At 43.3% G+C, this 20,337-nt stretch overlaps 1 protein-coding gene across 5 annotated transcripts in view; it reads left to right on the top strand.

Annotated features, from left to right (window-relative positions):
• The window catches only part of raf1b (Raf-1 proto-oncogene, serine/threonine kinase b), a 101,461-nt gene that overhangs the window by 12,791 nt on the left and 68,333 nt on the right, over positions 1-20,337 (top strand). Inside the window, exon 1 of one of the 5 annotated variants that reach the window (XM_073072136.1) lies at positions 106-382. The exons of 2 other annotated variants lie outside the window; for them this stretch is intronic. The gene's annotated coding sequence lies outside the window, so the exon portion shown is untranslated. Of the gene's footprint in view, positions 1-105; positions 383-12,664; positions 12,765-19,722; positions 19,945-20,337 lie in introns of those variants that run through there. 2 more of the 5 variants (XM_073072135.1, XM_073072134.1) reach the window with 2 other exon arrangements.

The following is a 20,337-nucleotide window of genomic DNA, read 5'->3' as shown; positions in this document are numbered from 1 at the left end:
CTACTTTTGCTTCAAACCTAAAACTTCCCCATACCGCTCACGACAGCCTTTGTTAATATTCTGTTTCTAGTGCGATAACATCTTGCAAGCTGCTCCGTGGGACAAAAATTGAGACTGCTCCAAAATAGTTTTCATTAGGAAAAATTACTAACATCAGATGTAGGCTTTAAGAACCTTCAGAGGAAAAGAGAGATGCAAGGTTGTTTCGGAAGATAATTCCCAAGTAAGATCGAGAAGCCAAGTAAGACACGTACTTGGAGAAGATGCATATTGATTTCCATTGTGGCACATTTAAATGAACTCTGTGAAGACATAATGCCGTGTACGTTTTGCTTCTGTCTTTTCGAGACCCTCATGACCCATCTGCTGGCCACTTGTGTCAGTGAGTACTGCTTCTTTGTTAATTAAAGGTATTTCTTTGTGTAATGTTGGAAAGAGAATTTGGGTATGGCTTCCTCTGGTAATTTAGATTTTATTAACTGTCTCTCCTTCAGTGGGGTCTCCACTTGGCAATCTCCCTTCAACCCCCTCAAGCAGTAGCAACACTCACTCCATTCCCCCTCCACCCTTCATTTGTGCCAACCTTCCAAAGCTTGCTAATCCAGTGAGACCAACACCCCCACTGCAGTGAACAGTACTATCAACCACACACTCTCACCTCACTGGCAAACCTTCCCACCTTTCTTCACCGCCCCCACCAAACAACCAGCTACGTACTCAGCCCTCGTAGCAAGTTAGTCACTGACTCCTACTATAGTGGCTACTGGAAAAACAAACCAAAACGGCTGGGATCCAATCACAGACAAGAGGAAATCTGCAGATGCTGGAAATCCGAGCAATGCGTGCACGCACGCACACACACACACAATGGTGGAGGAACTCAGCAGGCCAGGCAGCAGCTATGGAAAAGAGTACGGTCGACGTTTCGGGCCGAGACCCTTCAACAGGTCTGGAGAAAAAAAAAAGATGAGTAGATTTAAAAGGTGGGTGGAGGGGAGACAGAAACATCAGGTGATGGATGAAATTGGGAGGGGGAGGGATGAAGTAAAGAGCTGTAGAAGAATCGGGATCTCCCAGTGGCCACCCATTTTAATTCCACTTCCCATTCCCATTCCGATATGTCAATCCACGGCCTCCTCTGCTGTCGTGACGAGGCCACACTCAGGTTGGAGGACCAACACCCATCACCTATTATTCTGTCTGAGTAGCCTCCAACCTGATGGCATGAAGATTGATTTCTTGAACTTCTGGTAAAGCCCCCCCCCCCCCCCCCCCCCCACCATTCCCCATCCTCTTTTCCCTCTCTCATCTTGCTCTCACCTTGCCTGCCATTCCCTCCCTCTGGTGCTCTTTCCCCCCTCTTCTTTTTTCCATGGCCTTCTGTCCTCTCCTATCAGAACCTGCCCCCCCTTTTCTCCAGCTCTGTATCACTTCCACAAATCAACTTCCCAGCTCTTTACTTCCCCCCTCTCTCTCCGTTTCACCTGTCACCTCGTGTTTCTCCCTCCTCTCCCCCCCCCCCCACCTTCGACTCCTCATCTTTTTTTCTTCTGTCCTGCTGAAGGGTCTGGGCCCAAAGCGTCGACCGTACTCTTTTCCATGGATGCTGCCTGGCCTGCTGAGACCCTCCGGCATTCTGTGCGTGATGCAAGACTGCTGAGAGACCGAGTGAGGGAATGAACATTGTGTGGCCCACTTCCAAATAACTCAGTTTCAAGTTGAAAAGGGAATGCTCGATCCTCTATTGCAAAACCAGCAACGACAAACGATCAAAAATAGTGATTGCGGAATTAGCGATATTAAGGAAGTTTGCGAAATGAGTGATTATAAGCAAAGTTAGCGCTCTACAAGATACTCGTCCCCTGCTCCGTCTCTCTCTAACTAAACTGTCGGCACAAAGGGGGACTAGGTGACTAAACTCATGTACTTTAACCACACCCAAACCCACGTGACAACCTGAATAAACGCGCAACGCAAAACAGTACAGACTGACAAAAAATAGGTATGTGGCTCCTACACTTAGCCTTGGATCTTTTCTCTCGCCCAACTCTGTTTTCTATTCTCCAGCTCTCTCCCCCCACCACCAAAAGTTAAATCTGGCCACAGACCCAGGTTTCTGGATCTCCTTCCCCGAGATTAGAAAACCTTTCCTTTTATGAAGTAGCACAAGACACCTTTGGTGCGGTGAGCTACCCAATTTGCCGGCAGTGGGCCTGCACAAAATGTTTGTGGGCATGTCACGTACCAACCGACTAATACGTTTTTTGCAGGCTTTGATCAATTATTCAAAGGTTTCTGGTGTTGAGGGTTATAGGGACGATCTGGGCTCCAGAGGGATGTGAATGTACTGACATCTGCATATTGTTCAGCAAACACGTGGGTGTTCATCAAACTATTGTAGGGCAGCAGACAAAGGGGTGTTGCAGCTGAGTTTTTTTATGAGCTTAAGATTTTAGATGACAGAGGATGGTAGCCAATTAGAAGAGGGGAAAAAAAAACATTGGGATAGGTAAGGTCGAAGGTGCAAGTAGATGGTCCTGTAGAGGTTGGAAACATAATCCTGATGAGTATACAGATTGAGGGGTCATGTTGCAACTCTACAAATCTCTGGTGAGACCGCACTTAGAGTATTGTGTTCAGTTCTGGTCACCTCATTATAGGAAGGATGTGGAAGCTCTGGGGAGGGTGCAGAGGAGATTTACCAGGATGTTGCCTGGTTTGGAGAACAAGTCATATGAAGCAAGGTTAGCAGAGCTGAGACTTTTCTCTTTGGAGCGTAGAAGAATGAGAGGGTACTTGATAGAGGTCTACAAGATTATGAGAGGCATAGATAGGGTGGATAGTCAGTACTTGTTTCCCAGGGCACCAGTAACAAACACCAGAGGGCATATGTACAAAATTAAGGGAGGGAAGTTTAGGGGAGACATCAGGGTTAAGTTTTTTTTACACAGAGGGTTGTGAGTGCCTGGAATGACTTGCTAGGGATGGTGGTGGAGGCTAAAACATTAGGGATATTTAAGAGTCTCTTGGACAGGCACATGGATGAAAGAAAAATGGAGGGTTATGGGATAGTGTGGGTTTAGTACTTTTTTAAAGGATTATATGGGTCGGCACAACATGGAAGGCTGAAGGGCCTGTACTGTGCTGTAATGTTCTATGGTTCTATAGTCTGGTTTGAACTGACAAAATAGGGAGAAGGCTGGAGTTTGTAATGACAGCTGAAGTCAATCAAAGGGGAAATTTTGGCTCATTTACGAATGGATATCAGCAAATATTTGACCACAGAATCAGTGGTAGAATCAACAAAGCTAAATATACCAGTCAGTTGTTTACAGCTGATCTACACAGATTTATGGATTAAGTGGTATCCTGCAACTTCACTCATTTATTCACAGGCAGTTCAAACCCGGAATCCTCCGAGTCCTTTGAGTAATTCTCCAGCTTCTTTTTCTAGGCCTCACTTCAAAGAGATCTGTTTTTTCTTGCAACCTTCTCCACCTACCCATAGACATCTTATTGTTCACTCTGGTTATAGACATCACATTTGAACTTCCTTTTTTTCTGGTTGCAATTCACTGCCAACTTTTTTAACCTGCACATTTAAAAACTTGTGTTTTATAAAAGTAAGGTTTGTGATTGTTATAGAAAGGGATCTGTTCTGGGATCCCTGCCCTTTGTGATTTTTATAAATGGCTTGGATGAGGAGGTGGAAGGGTGAGTTAGTAGGTCTGCAGATGACATGAGGTTTGGTGTAGTTGTGGATAGTGTGGAGGGTTGTCATAGATTGCACAGGACTTTGACAGGATGCAGAGCTGAGCCCACTTGGAAAGTTGTATTTAAAGGCTGAATACAGGGTTAATGGTAGGATTCTTAACAGTGTGGAGGAACCGAGGTAACTTGGAGGTTCACATTCATAGTTCCCTCAATGTTGCAGCACAAGTTGGTAGGGTTGTTGGGAAGGTGTTTGGTGTGTTGGCATTCATTAGTTGGAGGATTGAGTTTAAGAGATGTGAGGTAATGTTGCATCTCTGTAAAACCCTGGTTAGACTGTACCTGGAGTATTGTGTTCAGTTCTGGTTGCCTCAATATAGGAAGGATGTGGACACTTCACCGTGTGTGCAGAGATGCTGGCTGCACCAGAGAACGTATCTTATCAGGATAGGTTGAGCGAGCTGGGGCTTTTCCCTTTGATGTAGTGACCTTATAGAAGTGTACAAGATGATAAGAGGCATAGATCATGTGGACAGCCAGAGACTTTATCTCAGAAATGACTCATACCAGAGGGCAAAATTTTTAATGTGATTAGAGGAAAGGTAGTTTTTTTTTACACAGATTGGTGGGTGCGTGGAAGGTACTGCCAGGGGTGGTGGTAGGGAAATTAAGGGTTTTGGGGAAAAAGGCAGGTAGGTGGAGATCAGCCATGATCTTATTGAGTGGCGGAGCAGGCTCGACGGGCCAGATGGCCGACTCCTGCTCTGATTTCTTAATGTTTCTTATGTAGATCCAGGATACATTAGGGGCATTAAGAAATACTTACACATGGATGATAGAAAAATGGAACTCTGTGCAGGAGGGAAGGGCTGGATTGATCTTGGGGTAGTGTAAAAGGCCTGCACAACATTGTGGGCCAAAGGGCCTGTACTGAGCGGTAATGTTTTATGTTAATTTTAAAATAATTTAGTAACTGATTTGCAGCTTGAGGTAAATATCGAGGTCTTTACAAATTCAGAGCTTAAAAGGCAATTTATCAGGTATTTAGGGTGATTATTCATTAGTGGAAAATAGTTACACGAAGCAAATATTAATAGTTCACAAAACTAGACAGACAGTGAAGTTCAGATCCCTTCATATAAAACTTGTTGATGCAGCTACACAGAGCTCTTATTCACTAGCTTTCTAGCCATACGAAAATATATTTAGCCACATAAAGGCCAGTGTTAGTAATTTGCAAATTGGAGAATGGCCAGAGCAATCGCTGCATTAGATTAACTGGCACTGAATACCCTGCAGAGCTCTGCTGAGAATTGACTTGGCTCCTGTTAAGTTCTAATGACATCAACTGAAAATAGAATGGTTTAAAGTCTGCATTGAACCCTGAAGGAGCTCTGCTGGGCAGATTGAAAAGCTGATTGTTTGGTACAGTTGCTTTGCCGTCCAGTTGATTACAGGTGCCTTTGGATTGTCTGATATTTTATTCAAGTTTTAAATTCAGTTTGTTTTAAAGGAAGTGGTCTTTGCCAGCTCCCTACTTTGACCTCCACTGAAATGGGCATAACTTTTTAAAGTCTAAAAATACTAATTCTATGGCTGACTCCATCACTTGTAGTGATTTATTTATTGAGGTACAGCGCGGAACAGCCCTTCCGACCCTTCGAGCCACCCACCCAATAACCCCCGATTTAATCCTGGCCTAATCACGGGACAGTTTACAATGACCAATTAGCTGTCTTCGGACTGTGGGAGGAAACCCATGCTGTCATGGGACAATGTGCAAACTTCTTACAGGCAGCTGCGGGAATTGAACCCGGGTCGCTGGAACTGTAAAGCGTTGTGCTGACCACTGTGCTACCAAGCCGCCCCATGGGGGTGAAGCACCGAGCAGAGGGTGGAGAGCAGTTCCCCTAACTACAGGTATAAGGAAGGGGACAAGTATCTTAACGGGTACTTTTGTTGATGCTGATACAGTGGTCCAATAAGCTTCTACATATCTGCCCAATAGTTCATAACGTTCTTTGTTTACTTGACTGCCTGTGAACTGTGATAAGTAATTTAGTTATTCATGGACAGTATTAATGAAACCACTGGTATTTCAAAAGTCTAGAATAACTTGACCCTTGTAATCCCCATAATGCTTGTTCAAGGGTCTTGATAGGCATGTTTCTTTCTAGAATTAAACAAAGCTGAAATGTTGGGGATGCTCCATGGAAGTGGTCTCGCACCATCAGCGTAGGAACGAATGTCTGAGACCCAGCTGCTCTCTCAAAGGCAACTTGCAGTACGTCAAATTATCCACACACGATTCTGCAGATGCTGGAAATCTTGAGCGTTGCTTATGTCAAACAATAAATTGAAGTTGCTGTAGCATTGAACTGGGATTTTGAAAATAACTTGGAAATTGTGTAGCTCAGGTGGTTGATGGTTGGGTTGAGTTCTTCTCCGATCTTTCTGGTTCATTTGCGAATGTTTGTAAACAGACATGTAGACCTCAATCCTTTTTATAAATGCGGGCGAAATTCTAGACCATAGCGCACAGAGTTCGCTGTGCAACCAATCAGCAACGAGGACCCCCCCCCCCCCCCCAACATCACAATTGACTTTCCGTTATGACCAATCAGCTGATTGATAAAGGCCAAGCATTTGGACACACCGCAAGTTAACAGCACACTGATGATGTCTCCTTACATGGTGACAAAACGTTTGCAAATGATTTGTCAAGATCAGAGAACAGCCCAACTCAACCAAACTGGGATTTCTTTGATCCCATCTATTCCCTTGTGTTTTTTTTACACTTTACTGACCACAATTATTTTCTTTTCCATTATCCCACATTGCATCTCCAAAATACATCAATTTCTGCCGGGCAGCATCACGCCAAAAGAACAGATGAGCTTTATTCTGCCTATGAGTGAACAGCTGGTTCTCTTTGTCTGGGATGTTGAGGAATGTTCTGCAGGATATGTCAAATTCCAGTTCAGTTTATTGCCATTCAGTCTTGAACATACATACTGCCAAATGAACCAATGTTCTGGACCAAGGTGCACAAAACAGTCCATACAATATACAGGCTCACAGATGGAGACACAGACACACGCAGTAAGATGTACGTGACACTGCTTAAAAAAATAAACAGTATAATGCTTCTGATGCTTCATATGTGATGAGACCTGAGTGGTGGCAGGGAGTTCAGTTGTCTCACAGCCTGGGGGAAGAAACTGTTTCCCATCCAAGCAGTTCTTGCCTTAATACTGTGGTACCTCCTGTCAGAAGCTAGGGGGTCAAAGAGATGATGGGAGGGATTACTGATGATGGCCCTCCATATGCAGCGCTCCTGATGAACATCCCAAATATGTGAAAGAGAGACCCTGATAATCCTCTCAGCTGTCCTCGCAGTCCTTTGTGGGGATTTGTGGTCAGATGCCTCGCAATTTCCGTGCTAGGTGGCTCCTGATGGTGCTCCTGTGAAAATTAGTTAGTATGGGAATCAATCCTCAATTGAATCAATTGTCCTCACAGCTTTTACAATGGTAAATGGCATGAAGAGAGCCAATATGCTTCGGATATTTATTCAATATTCACAGTGACATTCTTTAACATGATCAAATTTGATATTCTGTTGCAGTCACAGACTTGTAGAATATAGAAACAGGCCCTTTGGCCCAACATGTCTGTGCTGACCAAGTGTATATATCTATGTTAATCCCATTGACCCACACTTGTCCATGCTGTACTGCACCTTGGCAATTCAGATATGCATTCAGGTGCCTCTTAATCTCGTAAGAGTACCTGCTCTCCTCCAAGTTCTTGGGCAGTGCATTGCAGCTTCCAACCACTTTATAAGTTGAAGAATTTTTTTCTATCTGAACCAGAGATTCCCTACCTGGGGTCCTGGGACCCCTCTGTTAATGGTAAGGCTCCATGGTGTTAAAAAAGTTGGGAACCTCTGACCTAAACTTTATTCCGTATAAACCTCTGCATGCTTCTCCCACTGTAGTCATCAGTGCACCTTCTTCTCTGTCGATTTTGGTCTCCCGGAAGATCAAGTTTCCAGTCACCACCGAAGTAGGCTATAGATTATTTCAAACAGCTGCCACTCTTTCTTTCTGAGATAATCTTTGAATATATTTTTCACTGATATTGGTGCTCATTCTCTAGATCTACGTTTGTCTTGATTTAAAATGGTTTTGCAATATAGCATAAACTGTTCAGGAACAGCTTCTTCCCCACTGCCATCCGATTCCTAAATGGACATTGAACCCATGAACACTGCCTCACTTTTTTAATGTTATTTTTGTTTTTGCACTCTTTTAAATTTATTATCCTGTATTGCATTGTACTGCTGTCATTAACTTAACAAATTTCACGACATATGCCAGTATTATTAAGCCTGATCCTGAAATTTTGTTCCAAAGTGTGGGTACAATGCCTTCAAAGTTCACAGTAAGTTTTACTATCAAAGTACACAAATGTCACCACGTACAACCATGAGATTAGTTTACTCAGCAAATCTACAGAATAGTAACTATAACAGGATCAACCACAGTGCAGAAGACAAAAAAAGCAGTACAAACGCAAATATAAATAAATAGCAATAAGTAATGGGAACTTGAGATAAAGGGCCCTTAAGGTGAGATCATTGGTTGTGGGAACATCTCAATGGATGGGCAAGTGAGTGTAGTTATCCCCTTTTGTTCAAGAGCCTGATGGTTGAGGGGCAGTAACAGTTCTTGAACCTGGTGGTGTGAGTCCTGAGGCTCTTGTACCTTCTACCTGATGGTAGCAGCGAGAAAAGAGCATGGCCTGGGTGGTGAGAATCTTTGATGATGGATGCTGTTTTTCCACAGCAGCATTTCATGTAGATGTGTTCAATGGTTGGGAGGGCTTTACTGGGTGGTGTACTGGGCTGAATCCACCAACTTCTGTTGGAATTTCCATGTAAAGGCACTGGTGTTCCCATACTAAGCCATAATGCAGCCAGTCAATACATTCTCCACTACACATCGATAGAAGTTTGTCAAAGTTTTAATATCATGCTGAATTCCACAAACTCTAAAGGTAGTAGAGGCACTGCTGTGCAGTAGTTTCTCTGAGAATGTGTTTGATTTTCATTATTGAAGAACTATAGTTTGTATGGATACCATTTTGTACAGACCCTGACAAGTTAGCAGTGACCCAAATTCCAACATTTTAATATCTTTAGCATTTTCAAGAGCAGACATGTAATATAACCTGGTATTTGTTACAGTCAGCTCTTTGACATCGTTTTAAAACAGTTTGCACGGGATAACTATCATGGTCTGAAGCTGCATCTAGACAAGCTTAATGTATCATTCATTGATGTGAGAGCACTTTACCGTAAAACCTTATTTTGGTTAGTGAATTCAGTGTTTCTATAAATAACATTTATTTGCAGGAGGAGGTGCTGGTGGTGGGTAATGTTAACACAGCCCGAGAGTCAGGTTATATAATTTGTTTCATTTTATCTGTAGTGCAGTAATTGTAAGTCAAATTGAAACTTTCACAGTTAGTTTATGAATATTTAACAATGTCTAATTGGGGTAGGCACATTTCTATGTGTCAAAATAAAGTGCAACCTCGTTACAAGGATTTCATCATTAAGGATGTTTTTTGCAGTAACGTAAATTTGAGGTGATTTATGTTACATGTGTATATTTTGAAAGAAACCAAGGTTGCTATTAATAGTGAAATTATTTGCTCTGGTTTCAGTAAAACCTAGATGTATTTTTCACATGTAATTTTTTTTTCCCCTGATGAAGGGTCTCTGCCTGAAACATCGACTATTTATTCCTCTCCATAGATGCTGCCTGACCTCCTGAGTTCCTCCAGTATTTTGTGTGTGTTGCTCGGATTTCCGACATCTACAGAATCTTTTATGCTTATGTATTTTTAAAATAATACAATCTTTAAGATTGTTACAGATAAATTAACATTCTTTATATTAAATGTCACATTTAATATAAAGTAGTGATACAAAAGTGACTCAAGTGGAAGAGTGGAACATTTTTAATATTTCAGATAATTGTACCATTATGCCATTGGCATTTTTACTAATTATGGAAGGTAGGCTGTGGTGGCCATTTTACGTAGTGACATATCTCATTGGACAATTTATTTAATCAGAATGAGGTTTTTGTCATGAAATTTGTTGTTTTGTGGCAACAATAGAGAGCAAAACATAAAAAATTCAATAAATCAATAAAAATTAAATAGTGCAGAAAAGAAATGTGGAGGTGGTATTCATGGACCATTCAGATATCTGATGGCAGCGGGGAAGAAGATGTCCCTAAAACATTGAGTGTGGGTCTTTAGGCTCCTGCACCTCCTCCCTGAAGGTGGTAATGAGAATTCACTCATTAGCTTTTGAGATTGGGATTATCTGGTAGTCAACTATTCTAGGTTAGTTAAATAAAAGTATCTGCAACACGTTAAACCAATCTATTTCAGTAAAGTAATTCTGCAAATGCTTTTAATATGGAATCAGATAATAGTCAGTCAAACAGCATCTCAGAGTAACGTTTCTAATTGAATACCTTTCATGAGAACTGGGGAAGGGTAGAGGTGAAGCAGAGAAAGGGAGAAAGACAGGGGGAACTGAAGGGGAGGTCTCTGATAGGTGAAGGGCAGGAGAGATGGAATTGCCAAGATGATGATGGAGAAATGAAAGTAGGTGCTCGGCATCCTGAAGAAGGGAGAAAACTCTACAAATGATAGAGATAATAATGGGATTGTCACTTCAAACTTTGAGTTAGCTATCACTATGAATTTTCCATCCTATTCCTAATTTGATTCTGTTTCAAAGTTCAAAGTAAATTTATTAGTACAGTGTACAGATGTCACCATATACCACCCTTGCAGTTCGTTTACTTGTGGGCGTACTCAGTAAATCCAATAACCATAATAGAATGGAAGACTGCGCCTAATACAGGTGATGACCAGTGTGCAAAATACAACGAACTGTAAATACAAAAGAAAAAACCGAAATACTAATAATAAATAAATAAGCGTTAAATACCGAGAACATGAGATGAAGAGCCCTTGGAAGTGAGTCTATAGGTTGTGGGAACAATTCAGTGATGAGGCAATTGAAGTTATCCCCTCTGGTTCAGGAGCCTGATGGTTGAGGAGTAATAACTATTCCTGAACCTGGTGGTTAAGCCCTGAGGCTCCTGTTGTCACCTTCTTGATGGCAGCAGCAGAGAAAGAACATGACCTTGGTGGTGGGGGTCCCTGATGGTGGATGCTGCTTTCCCGCGACAACGGTCCATTGAGACGGGCTTTTCCTCCGATGGACTGGGCCGTATCCATTACCCTTTGTTGGATTTTCCATTCGATGGCATTGGTGTTTCCATACCAGGCTGTGATGCAGTCAGTCCATATACTTTTCACCAAACAGCCTGACCTGCAATGTACTTCCATTTATTTTTGATTTACTTCAGATTTCCACCGTTTATAATATTTTTACGTTTGGACTTCAATAGAGTGTTTCCTGAAGAGTCACCTAGAATAGAACCAGCACAATTTAAAGAAAAACACTTGTGCGTTTCAATTGTATTTCAGAAATGTAAACACGTATTGACGTCATTTCCTCCTGGCCTTTTTGAGCATTGGATTTTGCTGGGGTACTAGTGTTGCCGTGTGGGATGAGCGAAGTAGTAGAGAGGGGAAGTATTGGGTTTTTTCTCAGTCCTCTCTTTAGTCATGATCTAGCTGTGTATGTTTGCTAGTGTGATCAGTATACGGTTGTCATTTGCTTGAGAAAATGCGGTCGGGGGTGAGGAAAGGTATCAGTTTGGATGTTATGCACCCCCATAAATAAATAACTCACAATATCTAGTCTTACAGTAGGGGCAGGGCCACTGTATGAAATATTCCCTCTCATTGATATTTTGTCAGTCTCTTCCCCAGGGTAAGAGAACCTAAAACTAGAGGACATGGGTTCAGGTGAGCAGGCATGATTTAAATGGGCATATTTTTCGTACAGAAGAGGTGGTGGGCAAATGGAATGACCTACCAGAGGAAGTTGTAGAGACAAGATCAATTAAACCAGCCGAAAGACATTTAAACAACAACACACACAAAATGCTGGTGGAACACAGCAGGCCAGGCAGCATCTATAGGAGAAGCACTGTCGACGTTTCGGGCTGAGTCCTGATGAAGGGTCTCAGCCTGAAACGTCGACAGTGCTTCTCCTATAGATGCTGCCTGGCCTGCTGTGTTCCACCAGCATTTTGTGTGTGTTGTTGTTTGAATTTCCAGCATCTGCAGATTTCCTTGTGTTTGCTCGAAAGACATTTAGACAGGTTAGATGGATAGGGCAGGGGTTCCCAACCTGGGGCCCACAGACCCCTTACTTAATGGTATTGATCCATGACATGAAAAAAAAAGGTTGGGAACCACTGGTTTAGAGAGATTTGGGCCAACACAGGCAAGTGGGACGAGGTTAGATATGCATCTAGGTCAGGGTGGACTAGTTGAGCCAATGAGCCCTGTTTCCATGAAGCACAAGGCTATGATTCTCAGAAAGATGCCAAAGAAGTATTTGGTTTTGTTTGTGACCCTGACGACAACTGCGCCTTTGTTGCATCATGCAAGCTACTGTCAATTTGCATTTTATTTGGACTGTTGCCAGCGTTTAAGCAACGTTTGATAAGCGGCAAGGAATTATATGGAAGTGTTTTGTAAGGTTCTGCAGAAGATGATTATCACAACTGAAAACGTGCTGAAGTGGAGGTAACGTTAGTGCATTTGGGTTGAAATACTAAACCGGGGTGCTGTCCTGAACACGGGCAGTAAGTAAGCACCTACTAAACAGGGAGTATAAAAAGAAATGCATTAGAAATGTATTATTGATAGGGTATATGGAATCGAGTTTTCTGGGGATTCGTGATGGGACATCAGCATTGCACTTAGTATATTAATGAGTTGGATGAAGATATTGATGTATCCAGGTTTGCAGATGCCATTTACTTAGAAGGCACAGCAAGCTTTGTGGATCTGAGTATAAAATTCGGCAGATCTACAGTAAGGTAAGGATTTTCTCGTGCCTTTCTTGCCTTTAGTGCTTAACAGCCATTGATTTGTGTTGTAATTTGGTGTCTTGCAACATAGGAAATATGACAGTCACTTGCACACAAGAGGTTCCCATAATAAACAGTGGGATAATAACCAGATAATTTGTTTTAATCTTGTTGGTTGAGAGATAAATGAGGGATAATATTTAACCTACCAAGGATACTATGAATAACTTGTCTGTCCTTTGAATAGCAACACACACAAAATACTGGTGGAACGCAGCAGGCCAAGCAGCATCTATAAGGAGAAGCACTGTCGACGTTTCAGGCCGAGACCCTTCGTCAGGACTAACCGAAAGGAAAGATAGTAAGAGATTTGAAAGTAGTGGGGGGAGGGGAAAATGCGAAATGATAGGAGAAGACCGGAGAGGGTGGGATGGAGCTGAGAGCCGGAAAGGTGATTGGCGAAAGTGATACAGAGCTGGAGAAGGGAAAGGATCATGGGACGGGAGGCCTAGGGAGAAAGGAAGGGGGGGGGGGTGGGGAAGCACCAGAGGGAGATGGAGAACAGGCAGAGTGATGGGCAGAGAGAGAGAAAAAAAAGGAGGGGGGGGAGAAAACTAAATATATCAGGGATGGGGTAAGGAGGGGAGGAGGGGCATTAATGGAAGTTAGAGAAATCAACATTGACTTCTCTAACTTCTGTTAATGCCCCTCCTCCCCTCCTTACCCCATCCATGATATATTTAGTTCCCCCCCCCCTTTTTTCCCTCTCTCTCTGCCTGTTCTCCATCTCCCTCTGGTGCTCGCCTCCCCCTTTCTTTCTCCCTACGCCTCCTGTCCCAAGATCCTTTCCCTTCTCCAGCTCTGTATCACTTTTGCCAATCACCTTTCCAGCTCTTAGCTTCATCCCACCCCCTCCGGTCTTCTCCTATCATTTTGCATTTTCCCCTCCCCCTTTCAAATCTCTTACTATCTTTCCTTTCAGTTAGTCCTGTACTTCTTCCTACAGATGCTGCCTGGTCTGCTGTGTTCCACCAGCATTTTGTGTGTGTGTGTGTTGCTTGAATTTCCAGCATCTGCAGATTTCCTCGTGTTGTCCTCTCAATAGAATGAGTTCTTATCATCATAGAACATAGGAAGCCTACAGCACAATACAGGCCCTTTGGCTCACAAAGCTGTGCCGAACATGCCCCTACTTTAGAAATTACCTAGGGTATCAGAATCGGGTTCATTATCACCGACATATGTTGTGAAATTTGTTGTTTTGTGGCAGCAATTATGTACAAGGCATAAGATCTTGTACTGTATGTCACAAGATGACGGTGAAATGGGAGTGGGGGGTCGTTACCAGAAGTTTGAGAAATCAGTGTTTATGCCATCAAGTTGGAGGCTACCCAGATGGAATATAAGGTGTTGTTTCTCAAACCTGAGCGTGGCCTCATTGCGATAGTAGAGCAGGCCATGGATTGACATATGGGAATGTGAGGTGGAATTAAAATGGGTGGCCACTGGGAGATCCTGCTTCTTCTGGTGGGTGGAATGTAGCTGCTCAGAGAAACGGTCTCCCAATCTATGTCAGATCTCACTGATATACAGGAGGCCCCACTGGGAGCACCAGGCACAGCATATCTCCCCAACAGACTCACAGGTAAAGTGTCACCTTGCCTCGAAGGGCTGTTAGGGGCCCTGAATGGTAGTGAGACAGAAGGCGTAGGAGCAGGTGTAGCACTTGTTCCGCGTAGGGAGCGATCCCCGAAGCAAGCAGAAAGTGTGGGGGAGGGAAGATGTACTTGGTGGTGAGATCCCACCAAGATGGGAGTGATGCCTTGAAAAGGTGGCATCCATCTCTAAGGACCCCCGTCCACCAGGACAAGCCCTCTCCTCATTGCAACCATCGGGAGGGAGGTACAGGACCCTGAAGGAACACCCTCAACAGTTCTGGAGCAGCTTCTTTCCCTCTGCCATCAGATTCCTGAATGGACATGGAACCCATAAACACTACCTCACTACTTTTTTCACTACCTATTGAACTTAACTGTATATATCCTAGACTGCTCAGAGATCTGACAGTAGAGGAGAAGAAGCTGTTCCCAAAGCATTGAGTGTGGGTGTTCAGCTTCTGTACCACCTCCTCGGTGGTGGCAATGAGAAGATGGCCTGGATGTAGACGGTCCCTAATGATGGATGCTGTCTTCTTGAGGCACCTCCTTTTGCAGGTGCCCTCGATTGTGGGGTGGGTTGTGCCCATGTTGGAGCTGGGTGTGTCTCCAACCCTCTACAGCCTCTTTTAATCCTGTACGCTGGAGCTTCCATAACAGGTGATGATGCGACCAGTGAGAGTGATCCCCACCGTACATCTGTAGAAATTTCTGAAGGTCTGTGGTGACATTCCAAATCTCCTCAAGTTCCTTATGAAGTAGAGCAACTTCTCTGATTGCATCAATGTGTTGTGCCCAAGACCTTGAAGCTGTTCACCCTTTCCACTGCTGACCCCTCAGTGAGGACAGGTTTGTGTCCTCCCAGTTTCCCCTTCCTGAAGTCCTTGGTCTTGCTGATGTTGAGTCTGTGAGCCCATTGTTAAAGACACACATTCCGCCAGGCAATCTGTCTCACTCTGGTACACCTCCTTATTTATTTCATGGTTCCATCTGAAAGTGCACCTTGGCATCACAGCATGGCACAGCACTTCCTGTGTAATGCGATGAATGCCTAGATCTCAGTTGGGTGTCTTTGAAATTCTATTTGATTCTACGACTTTCAAATGTGTGAATGCTAGAGATGATATTGAAAATGGGAGTGGGGGTATCTTACCTTAGATGTGAGATGGACATCAGAGAAGTTTCCAATTGGAAAAGACTAGGCGTCATGGAAGAGCAAGAAACTTGTGCATTTGCATAAGGTTCAGTAAAATCTAGATCTCAGGCACAATTCATGATTCAGTTTGGGATTTTGGTCTTTCCATCTTGTGGGTTGGTATCAAATATCATGATGTGTCATTTGTGCCAAGTTTTGCTTTGAATCCCAGTTGGAGTACTGCATTGAGTTTTGTGCAAAGATCTCATTGGGGGGGGGGGGGGGCGCAGGCAGAGTGACCACGGCAAAATAAAATGCAGCCTTACTGCAGTGATACCTGTCTTACAAGTTTAAATTATGAGAACAAGTTGCATAACTTTAGTTACTAATTCCAATGAGTTTAGAAGTTTGAGTTTAATATTACAGTTGCACTCAAGTACATAAGAGATTTATACTGTATTCCATCTCACAGTGGAGTCCTCAACACTAAGTTGGAATTTTCAGATAACAGGTAGGCCAATTGAAAGTGAAATCACAAATACTTTTCAGCACAGAGAGACATAGAGCATAGAAATTTACAGCACATTACAGGCCCTTCGGCCCACAATTTTGTTCTGACCATGTAACCTACTCTCGAGACTGCCTAGAATTTCTGCCCAAACATGGAAATCTCCCCAAGCAAATGTGGCTTGTTAGCCAATTTAAAATTGTCAAGATATGATCAATATAATTTTGTGTTAGTTAATAATATCCACAGGTGGTGATGCAAAGAAAGACTAAATGGAGTTAATATCGCGCTTGATCTATATCTTGATGAATGCTGAAACCTACTGAAACATTTGATCACTTTGTTCCTTTATATCAAGAGTTCCCATCCCTCAGTTAATGGTACGTGTCCTTGATATAACTAAGGTTGGAAACGCTTGCTTCGTGTGAACTGGGTTTACCTGAAACATTTCAGAAATGATCAGGCAAGGCTCATAAAGATTATATTATTTAAAATTCTGCATTGAATGTGTGGGTCATTTTCGGTCAGTCTAGAATGGAGGAGGGGTCATTCCCTGTCATTTAACCTTTTTTGGTCTGCATAATGTGGAATCAGAAACACTGATGATTAGCTGGTAATAGACTTCATTCTGATGAGCATTGCTACAGAAATCACAGAAGTGTTCATACCATTGTGGTGTAGTGGTTAGTGTGACGCTATTACAGCTCGGAACATCCGAGTTCAGTTCCAGTGTTATCTGTAAGGAGTCTGTCGTCCTCGCCATGGAATGCATGGGTTTTCTCCGGGTGCTCGAGTTTCCTCCCACAAGGCCCCTGGTTAGTAGCCTAATTGGCCGTTGTAAATTGTCCTGTGATTCGACTAGGGTTGAATTGGTGAATTGCTGGGTGGTGCACCTGGAAGGGTCTATTCCGCACTGTTTCTCAATAAATGGGTGCTCTTGCTGAATCAGCGAGTATACCTTTTCCTTTAATTGTAATCAGTGTCTACTTAATGCTTCAGGGGCTCATTATGTTTCTTTAATTGAATTTTCAGGATTCATTTGAAAGCTGACATTTATTGTCCATCCTTAACAACTCTTGAGAGGTTTTTGCAGTGAACCGATACTTTCAATCGGTTCAATCCTTCTGGTGAAGGGGTTCCCATGAACCTGTTGGGCAGAGAATTTGGTTAAAATGACAATGAAGGCACAGGGATATATGAGCAAGTCAGGACTGTGTGTGACTGAAGGAAATGGAGTAAGACCAGGGGTTCCCAATGTTTTTAATGCAGTGGACCCCTGCCATTAACTGGGGAGTCCATGGACCCCAGGTTGGGATGCCCTGAAATAGACGATGATGTTTATGTGCACTTACGGCTCTTGTTCTCCTTGGCGGTAGAGTGTAGATATGGGAGATAGTGTTGGAATAGATGAGCTGAGCAGTTGTTAGTGCATTTTTAGATGGTGGGACACTGCAGCCAGTGTGCATTGATGGCGGAATGAATGAATATTGAAGGTGGTGTATGGTGAAATAATTAAGCAAGCTGCTTTGTGCTAGGTGCTTCTTCAGTGCTATAGGAACTGCACTTGATTATGCAAATATAGGGAACTTCATCTCAATTATTTGTACATTATTGATGGCGGTAAGAGGCGAGTTCCTCCAATAGGACCACAACTTTGTCATTGGGTTTGGAGGCTTGCATGCCTCAATGACCCAGAGAGCTATGTTGGCTGGAGTCGAGGCTTTATGCTCTGGCTCTTGGTAGGGTCACCCATGCCAAACGGGTCAAAGGGTAGAGGCCAGACTGGTCCTCCAGGTTTGGAGATTCAGCTCCGGGCTGACAACCCTGAATGATAAATCAAAATTATTATGGAAACTGCCATGAAGAATCTTTCTACATCTGAGTGTGGCAGTATTCCTGAATCTTCACATGACTGACAGTAATGAAAACCTACTGACGTGATGAGGGAAGTCCTGAACACTACCAGAGATGGAGGACCTTCATTGCTTCCCTGAATGCCAGAGGTGTAATGGGCAGTAAGTAAGAATGAGGTGAGTTACTTGCTGCAGTGTCTGCTCGTGTGCTCACAGTATTTAAGTTGCTGATCTAGTTGAGTTTGTGGTCAATGGTGACCCACAGGGATGGTAGAAGGAACTTGGCACAATAGTATACTAAAATGTCAAGGGTAGATGATTATCTGTTGTCGGGGGAGATTTGTTATTCTCTAACGCTTTTGTGGTATGGATGTTACTTGTTATTTATTGACCCATGCTGGGTGTTGTCCAGGACTTGTTGTGTAGAGACATAGAATGCTTGATTTGCTGAGGAGCTACAAATGAAACTGAACATCCTCAATTCTGGCCTTACAATAGGAGCAAGGATGTTGATGATGGAGCTGAAAGTAAATGGTGGGGACCAGTGTATGTACACTTCATCACATACAAAAGCTGGATGAACTCAGCAGGTCGGGCAGCATCCGTTGAAATGAGCAGTCAACGTTTCGGGCCGAGGCCCTTCGTACACTTCATAATTCCCCAAAATTGACCTGGACTACGCAATAACTACCCTGATGAACTCTGGTGATGTTATTGCTGGAATGATTGACCTCATGTAACTTCAGTCATCTTCCTTCATGCAAGATGAGCTTCTAAGCATTGGAATGTTTTCCCTTTGATACCTTTTGACTTCATCTTACTACTGGGCCTTGATTTCACTCCTGGTCAAATGCTGCCATGCTGTCAAGTCCGTTTACTGGAATTAGAGCATTAGAACATTGGAAAGTTTCTGACAAGAACAGCCCCATTCATCCCAACAAAGCTTGCCAAATTCCTATTCATATATTCATCTATGTGGGCCAAGGTTATGATGTAGTCTAGGGCTAAGTGCTGGAGGACTCGGTTTAGGCGTCAGTGAGCAAGTTATTGGTAAGAAAATGTGACTTGATGACACAGTCCACCTTTGCTGGTGATTAATAATAGACTGTTTATTAATGAATCTGATTGTAAATGTGAGCAGGGCATGCTTGGGCAATTTTCCTTATTGTTGCGTAGTCCCAGTGTTGGAGTTGAGCTGGCTGTTGGTGCAGATGGATTCACACTTGGATCATTGGATGTGGAATGTTACTTATTAAATCTGTACTTGAGGTTGAATGTACAGTTAGCTCACTGTGCATGCAGTTTGTATCACTTCTTAAATATTCCTCCTCTAATTTTTTTCACCAGTGTTGTTCCTCCTCTTCGTATTCCCAGAAGGAGGAATGTGCACAGTTGGTAATCTTTTCCAACGCATTGCCCAAATGTGCCCTTTCTTGTAACGGCATGCTATTTATGGTGGAAAATATCAAAACTAAACCCAGTACTCTCTCCACTACATACTTCCATGAATATTCCCACAGGAGTTCTGATGCACTTCTGCTGTCTAGAGTAAAGGAGCAGGACTAAATATTTGTTCTTGCCTTGGCACAGATCAGATTAGTTAGTAATACTTGCCAGTACTAAATGCCTGTGAGAGGATCAGCTTACAGTTTTGTTTGCTGAAATTGGTTTGACTCCGTTGAAGTCGGTGTGGCTGAACTTGTAGAGGTATGGATCGTAAACAGCTATACTCACAAACAAGTTTAGCACTGGCGTACAGTGAAGAATTTCTCCTCTGATCGTCTCACAAGAGGTGCCCAGCTAGAGGTGTTTGACATCTGCTTTCCTGCCTGTCACGATCCTTCATAAATGTGTCTATTCCACTGTGAAGAGCATCTCAGCTATTTGTCTTTGACCAGCGCCCACAATAATGCATTTTCCAGTCACACGCAATAAGTAGGAGCCAAAAGGGGCATGGAAAAAGCAGGATTTTTTTTTAACACAGCAAGTGAGTGCACCGCCAGAGGCAGATTCAATTGTCACTTTCAAAAGGAGCTGGGTAAGTATCTAAAAGGAAGGAATTTGAAGTTGACAATCTATTCCTATTCTGTATGAAGTGTATTGATTTACGTATTGAGATACGGCGCAGAATTAGCTCTTCTGCCCCTTTGAGCCATGCTGCCAGCAATCCCCCAATTTCATCCTAGCCTAATCACAGGACAGTTTACAGTTTGCAACCTACCAACCAGTACGTCTTTCGACTGTGGGAGCAAACCGGAGCACCCGGAGGAAACCCACGCGGCCACGGGGAGAAGGTAGAAACTCCTTGCAGGCAGCGGCGGGAATGGAATGCAGGCCGTTGGTACTGGGAGGTGTTGTGCTAACCACTACGCCACCGTGCAGCTGTGGACTCAACCAGCCGAGTGGCCCCCTTTTATGCTGTAACCACTCT

The sequence above is a fragment of the Hemitrygon akajei genome, chromosome 19, assembly GCF_048418815.1.
Source record: "Hemitrygon akajei chromosome 19, sHemAka1.3, whole genome shotgun sequence".
Lineage (NCBI taxonomy): Eukaryota > Metazoa > Chordata > Chondrichthyes > Myliobatiformes > Dasyatidae > Hemitrygon > Hemitrygon akajei.
Note: the sequence above shows the minus strand (reverse complement) of the source record. Positions and strands in the feature narration are given on the sequence as shown.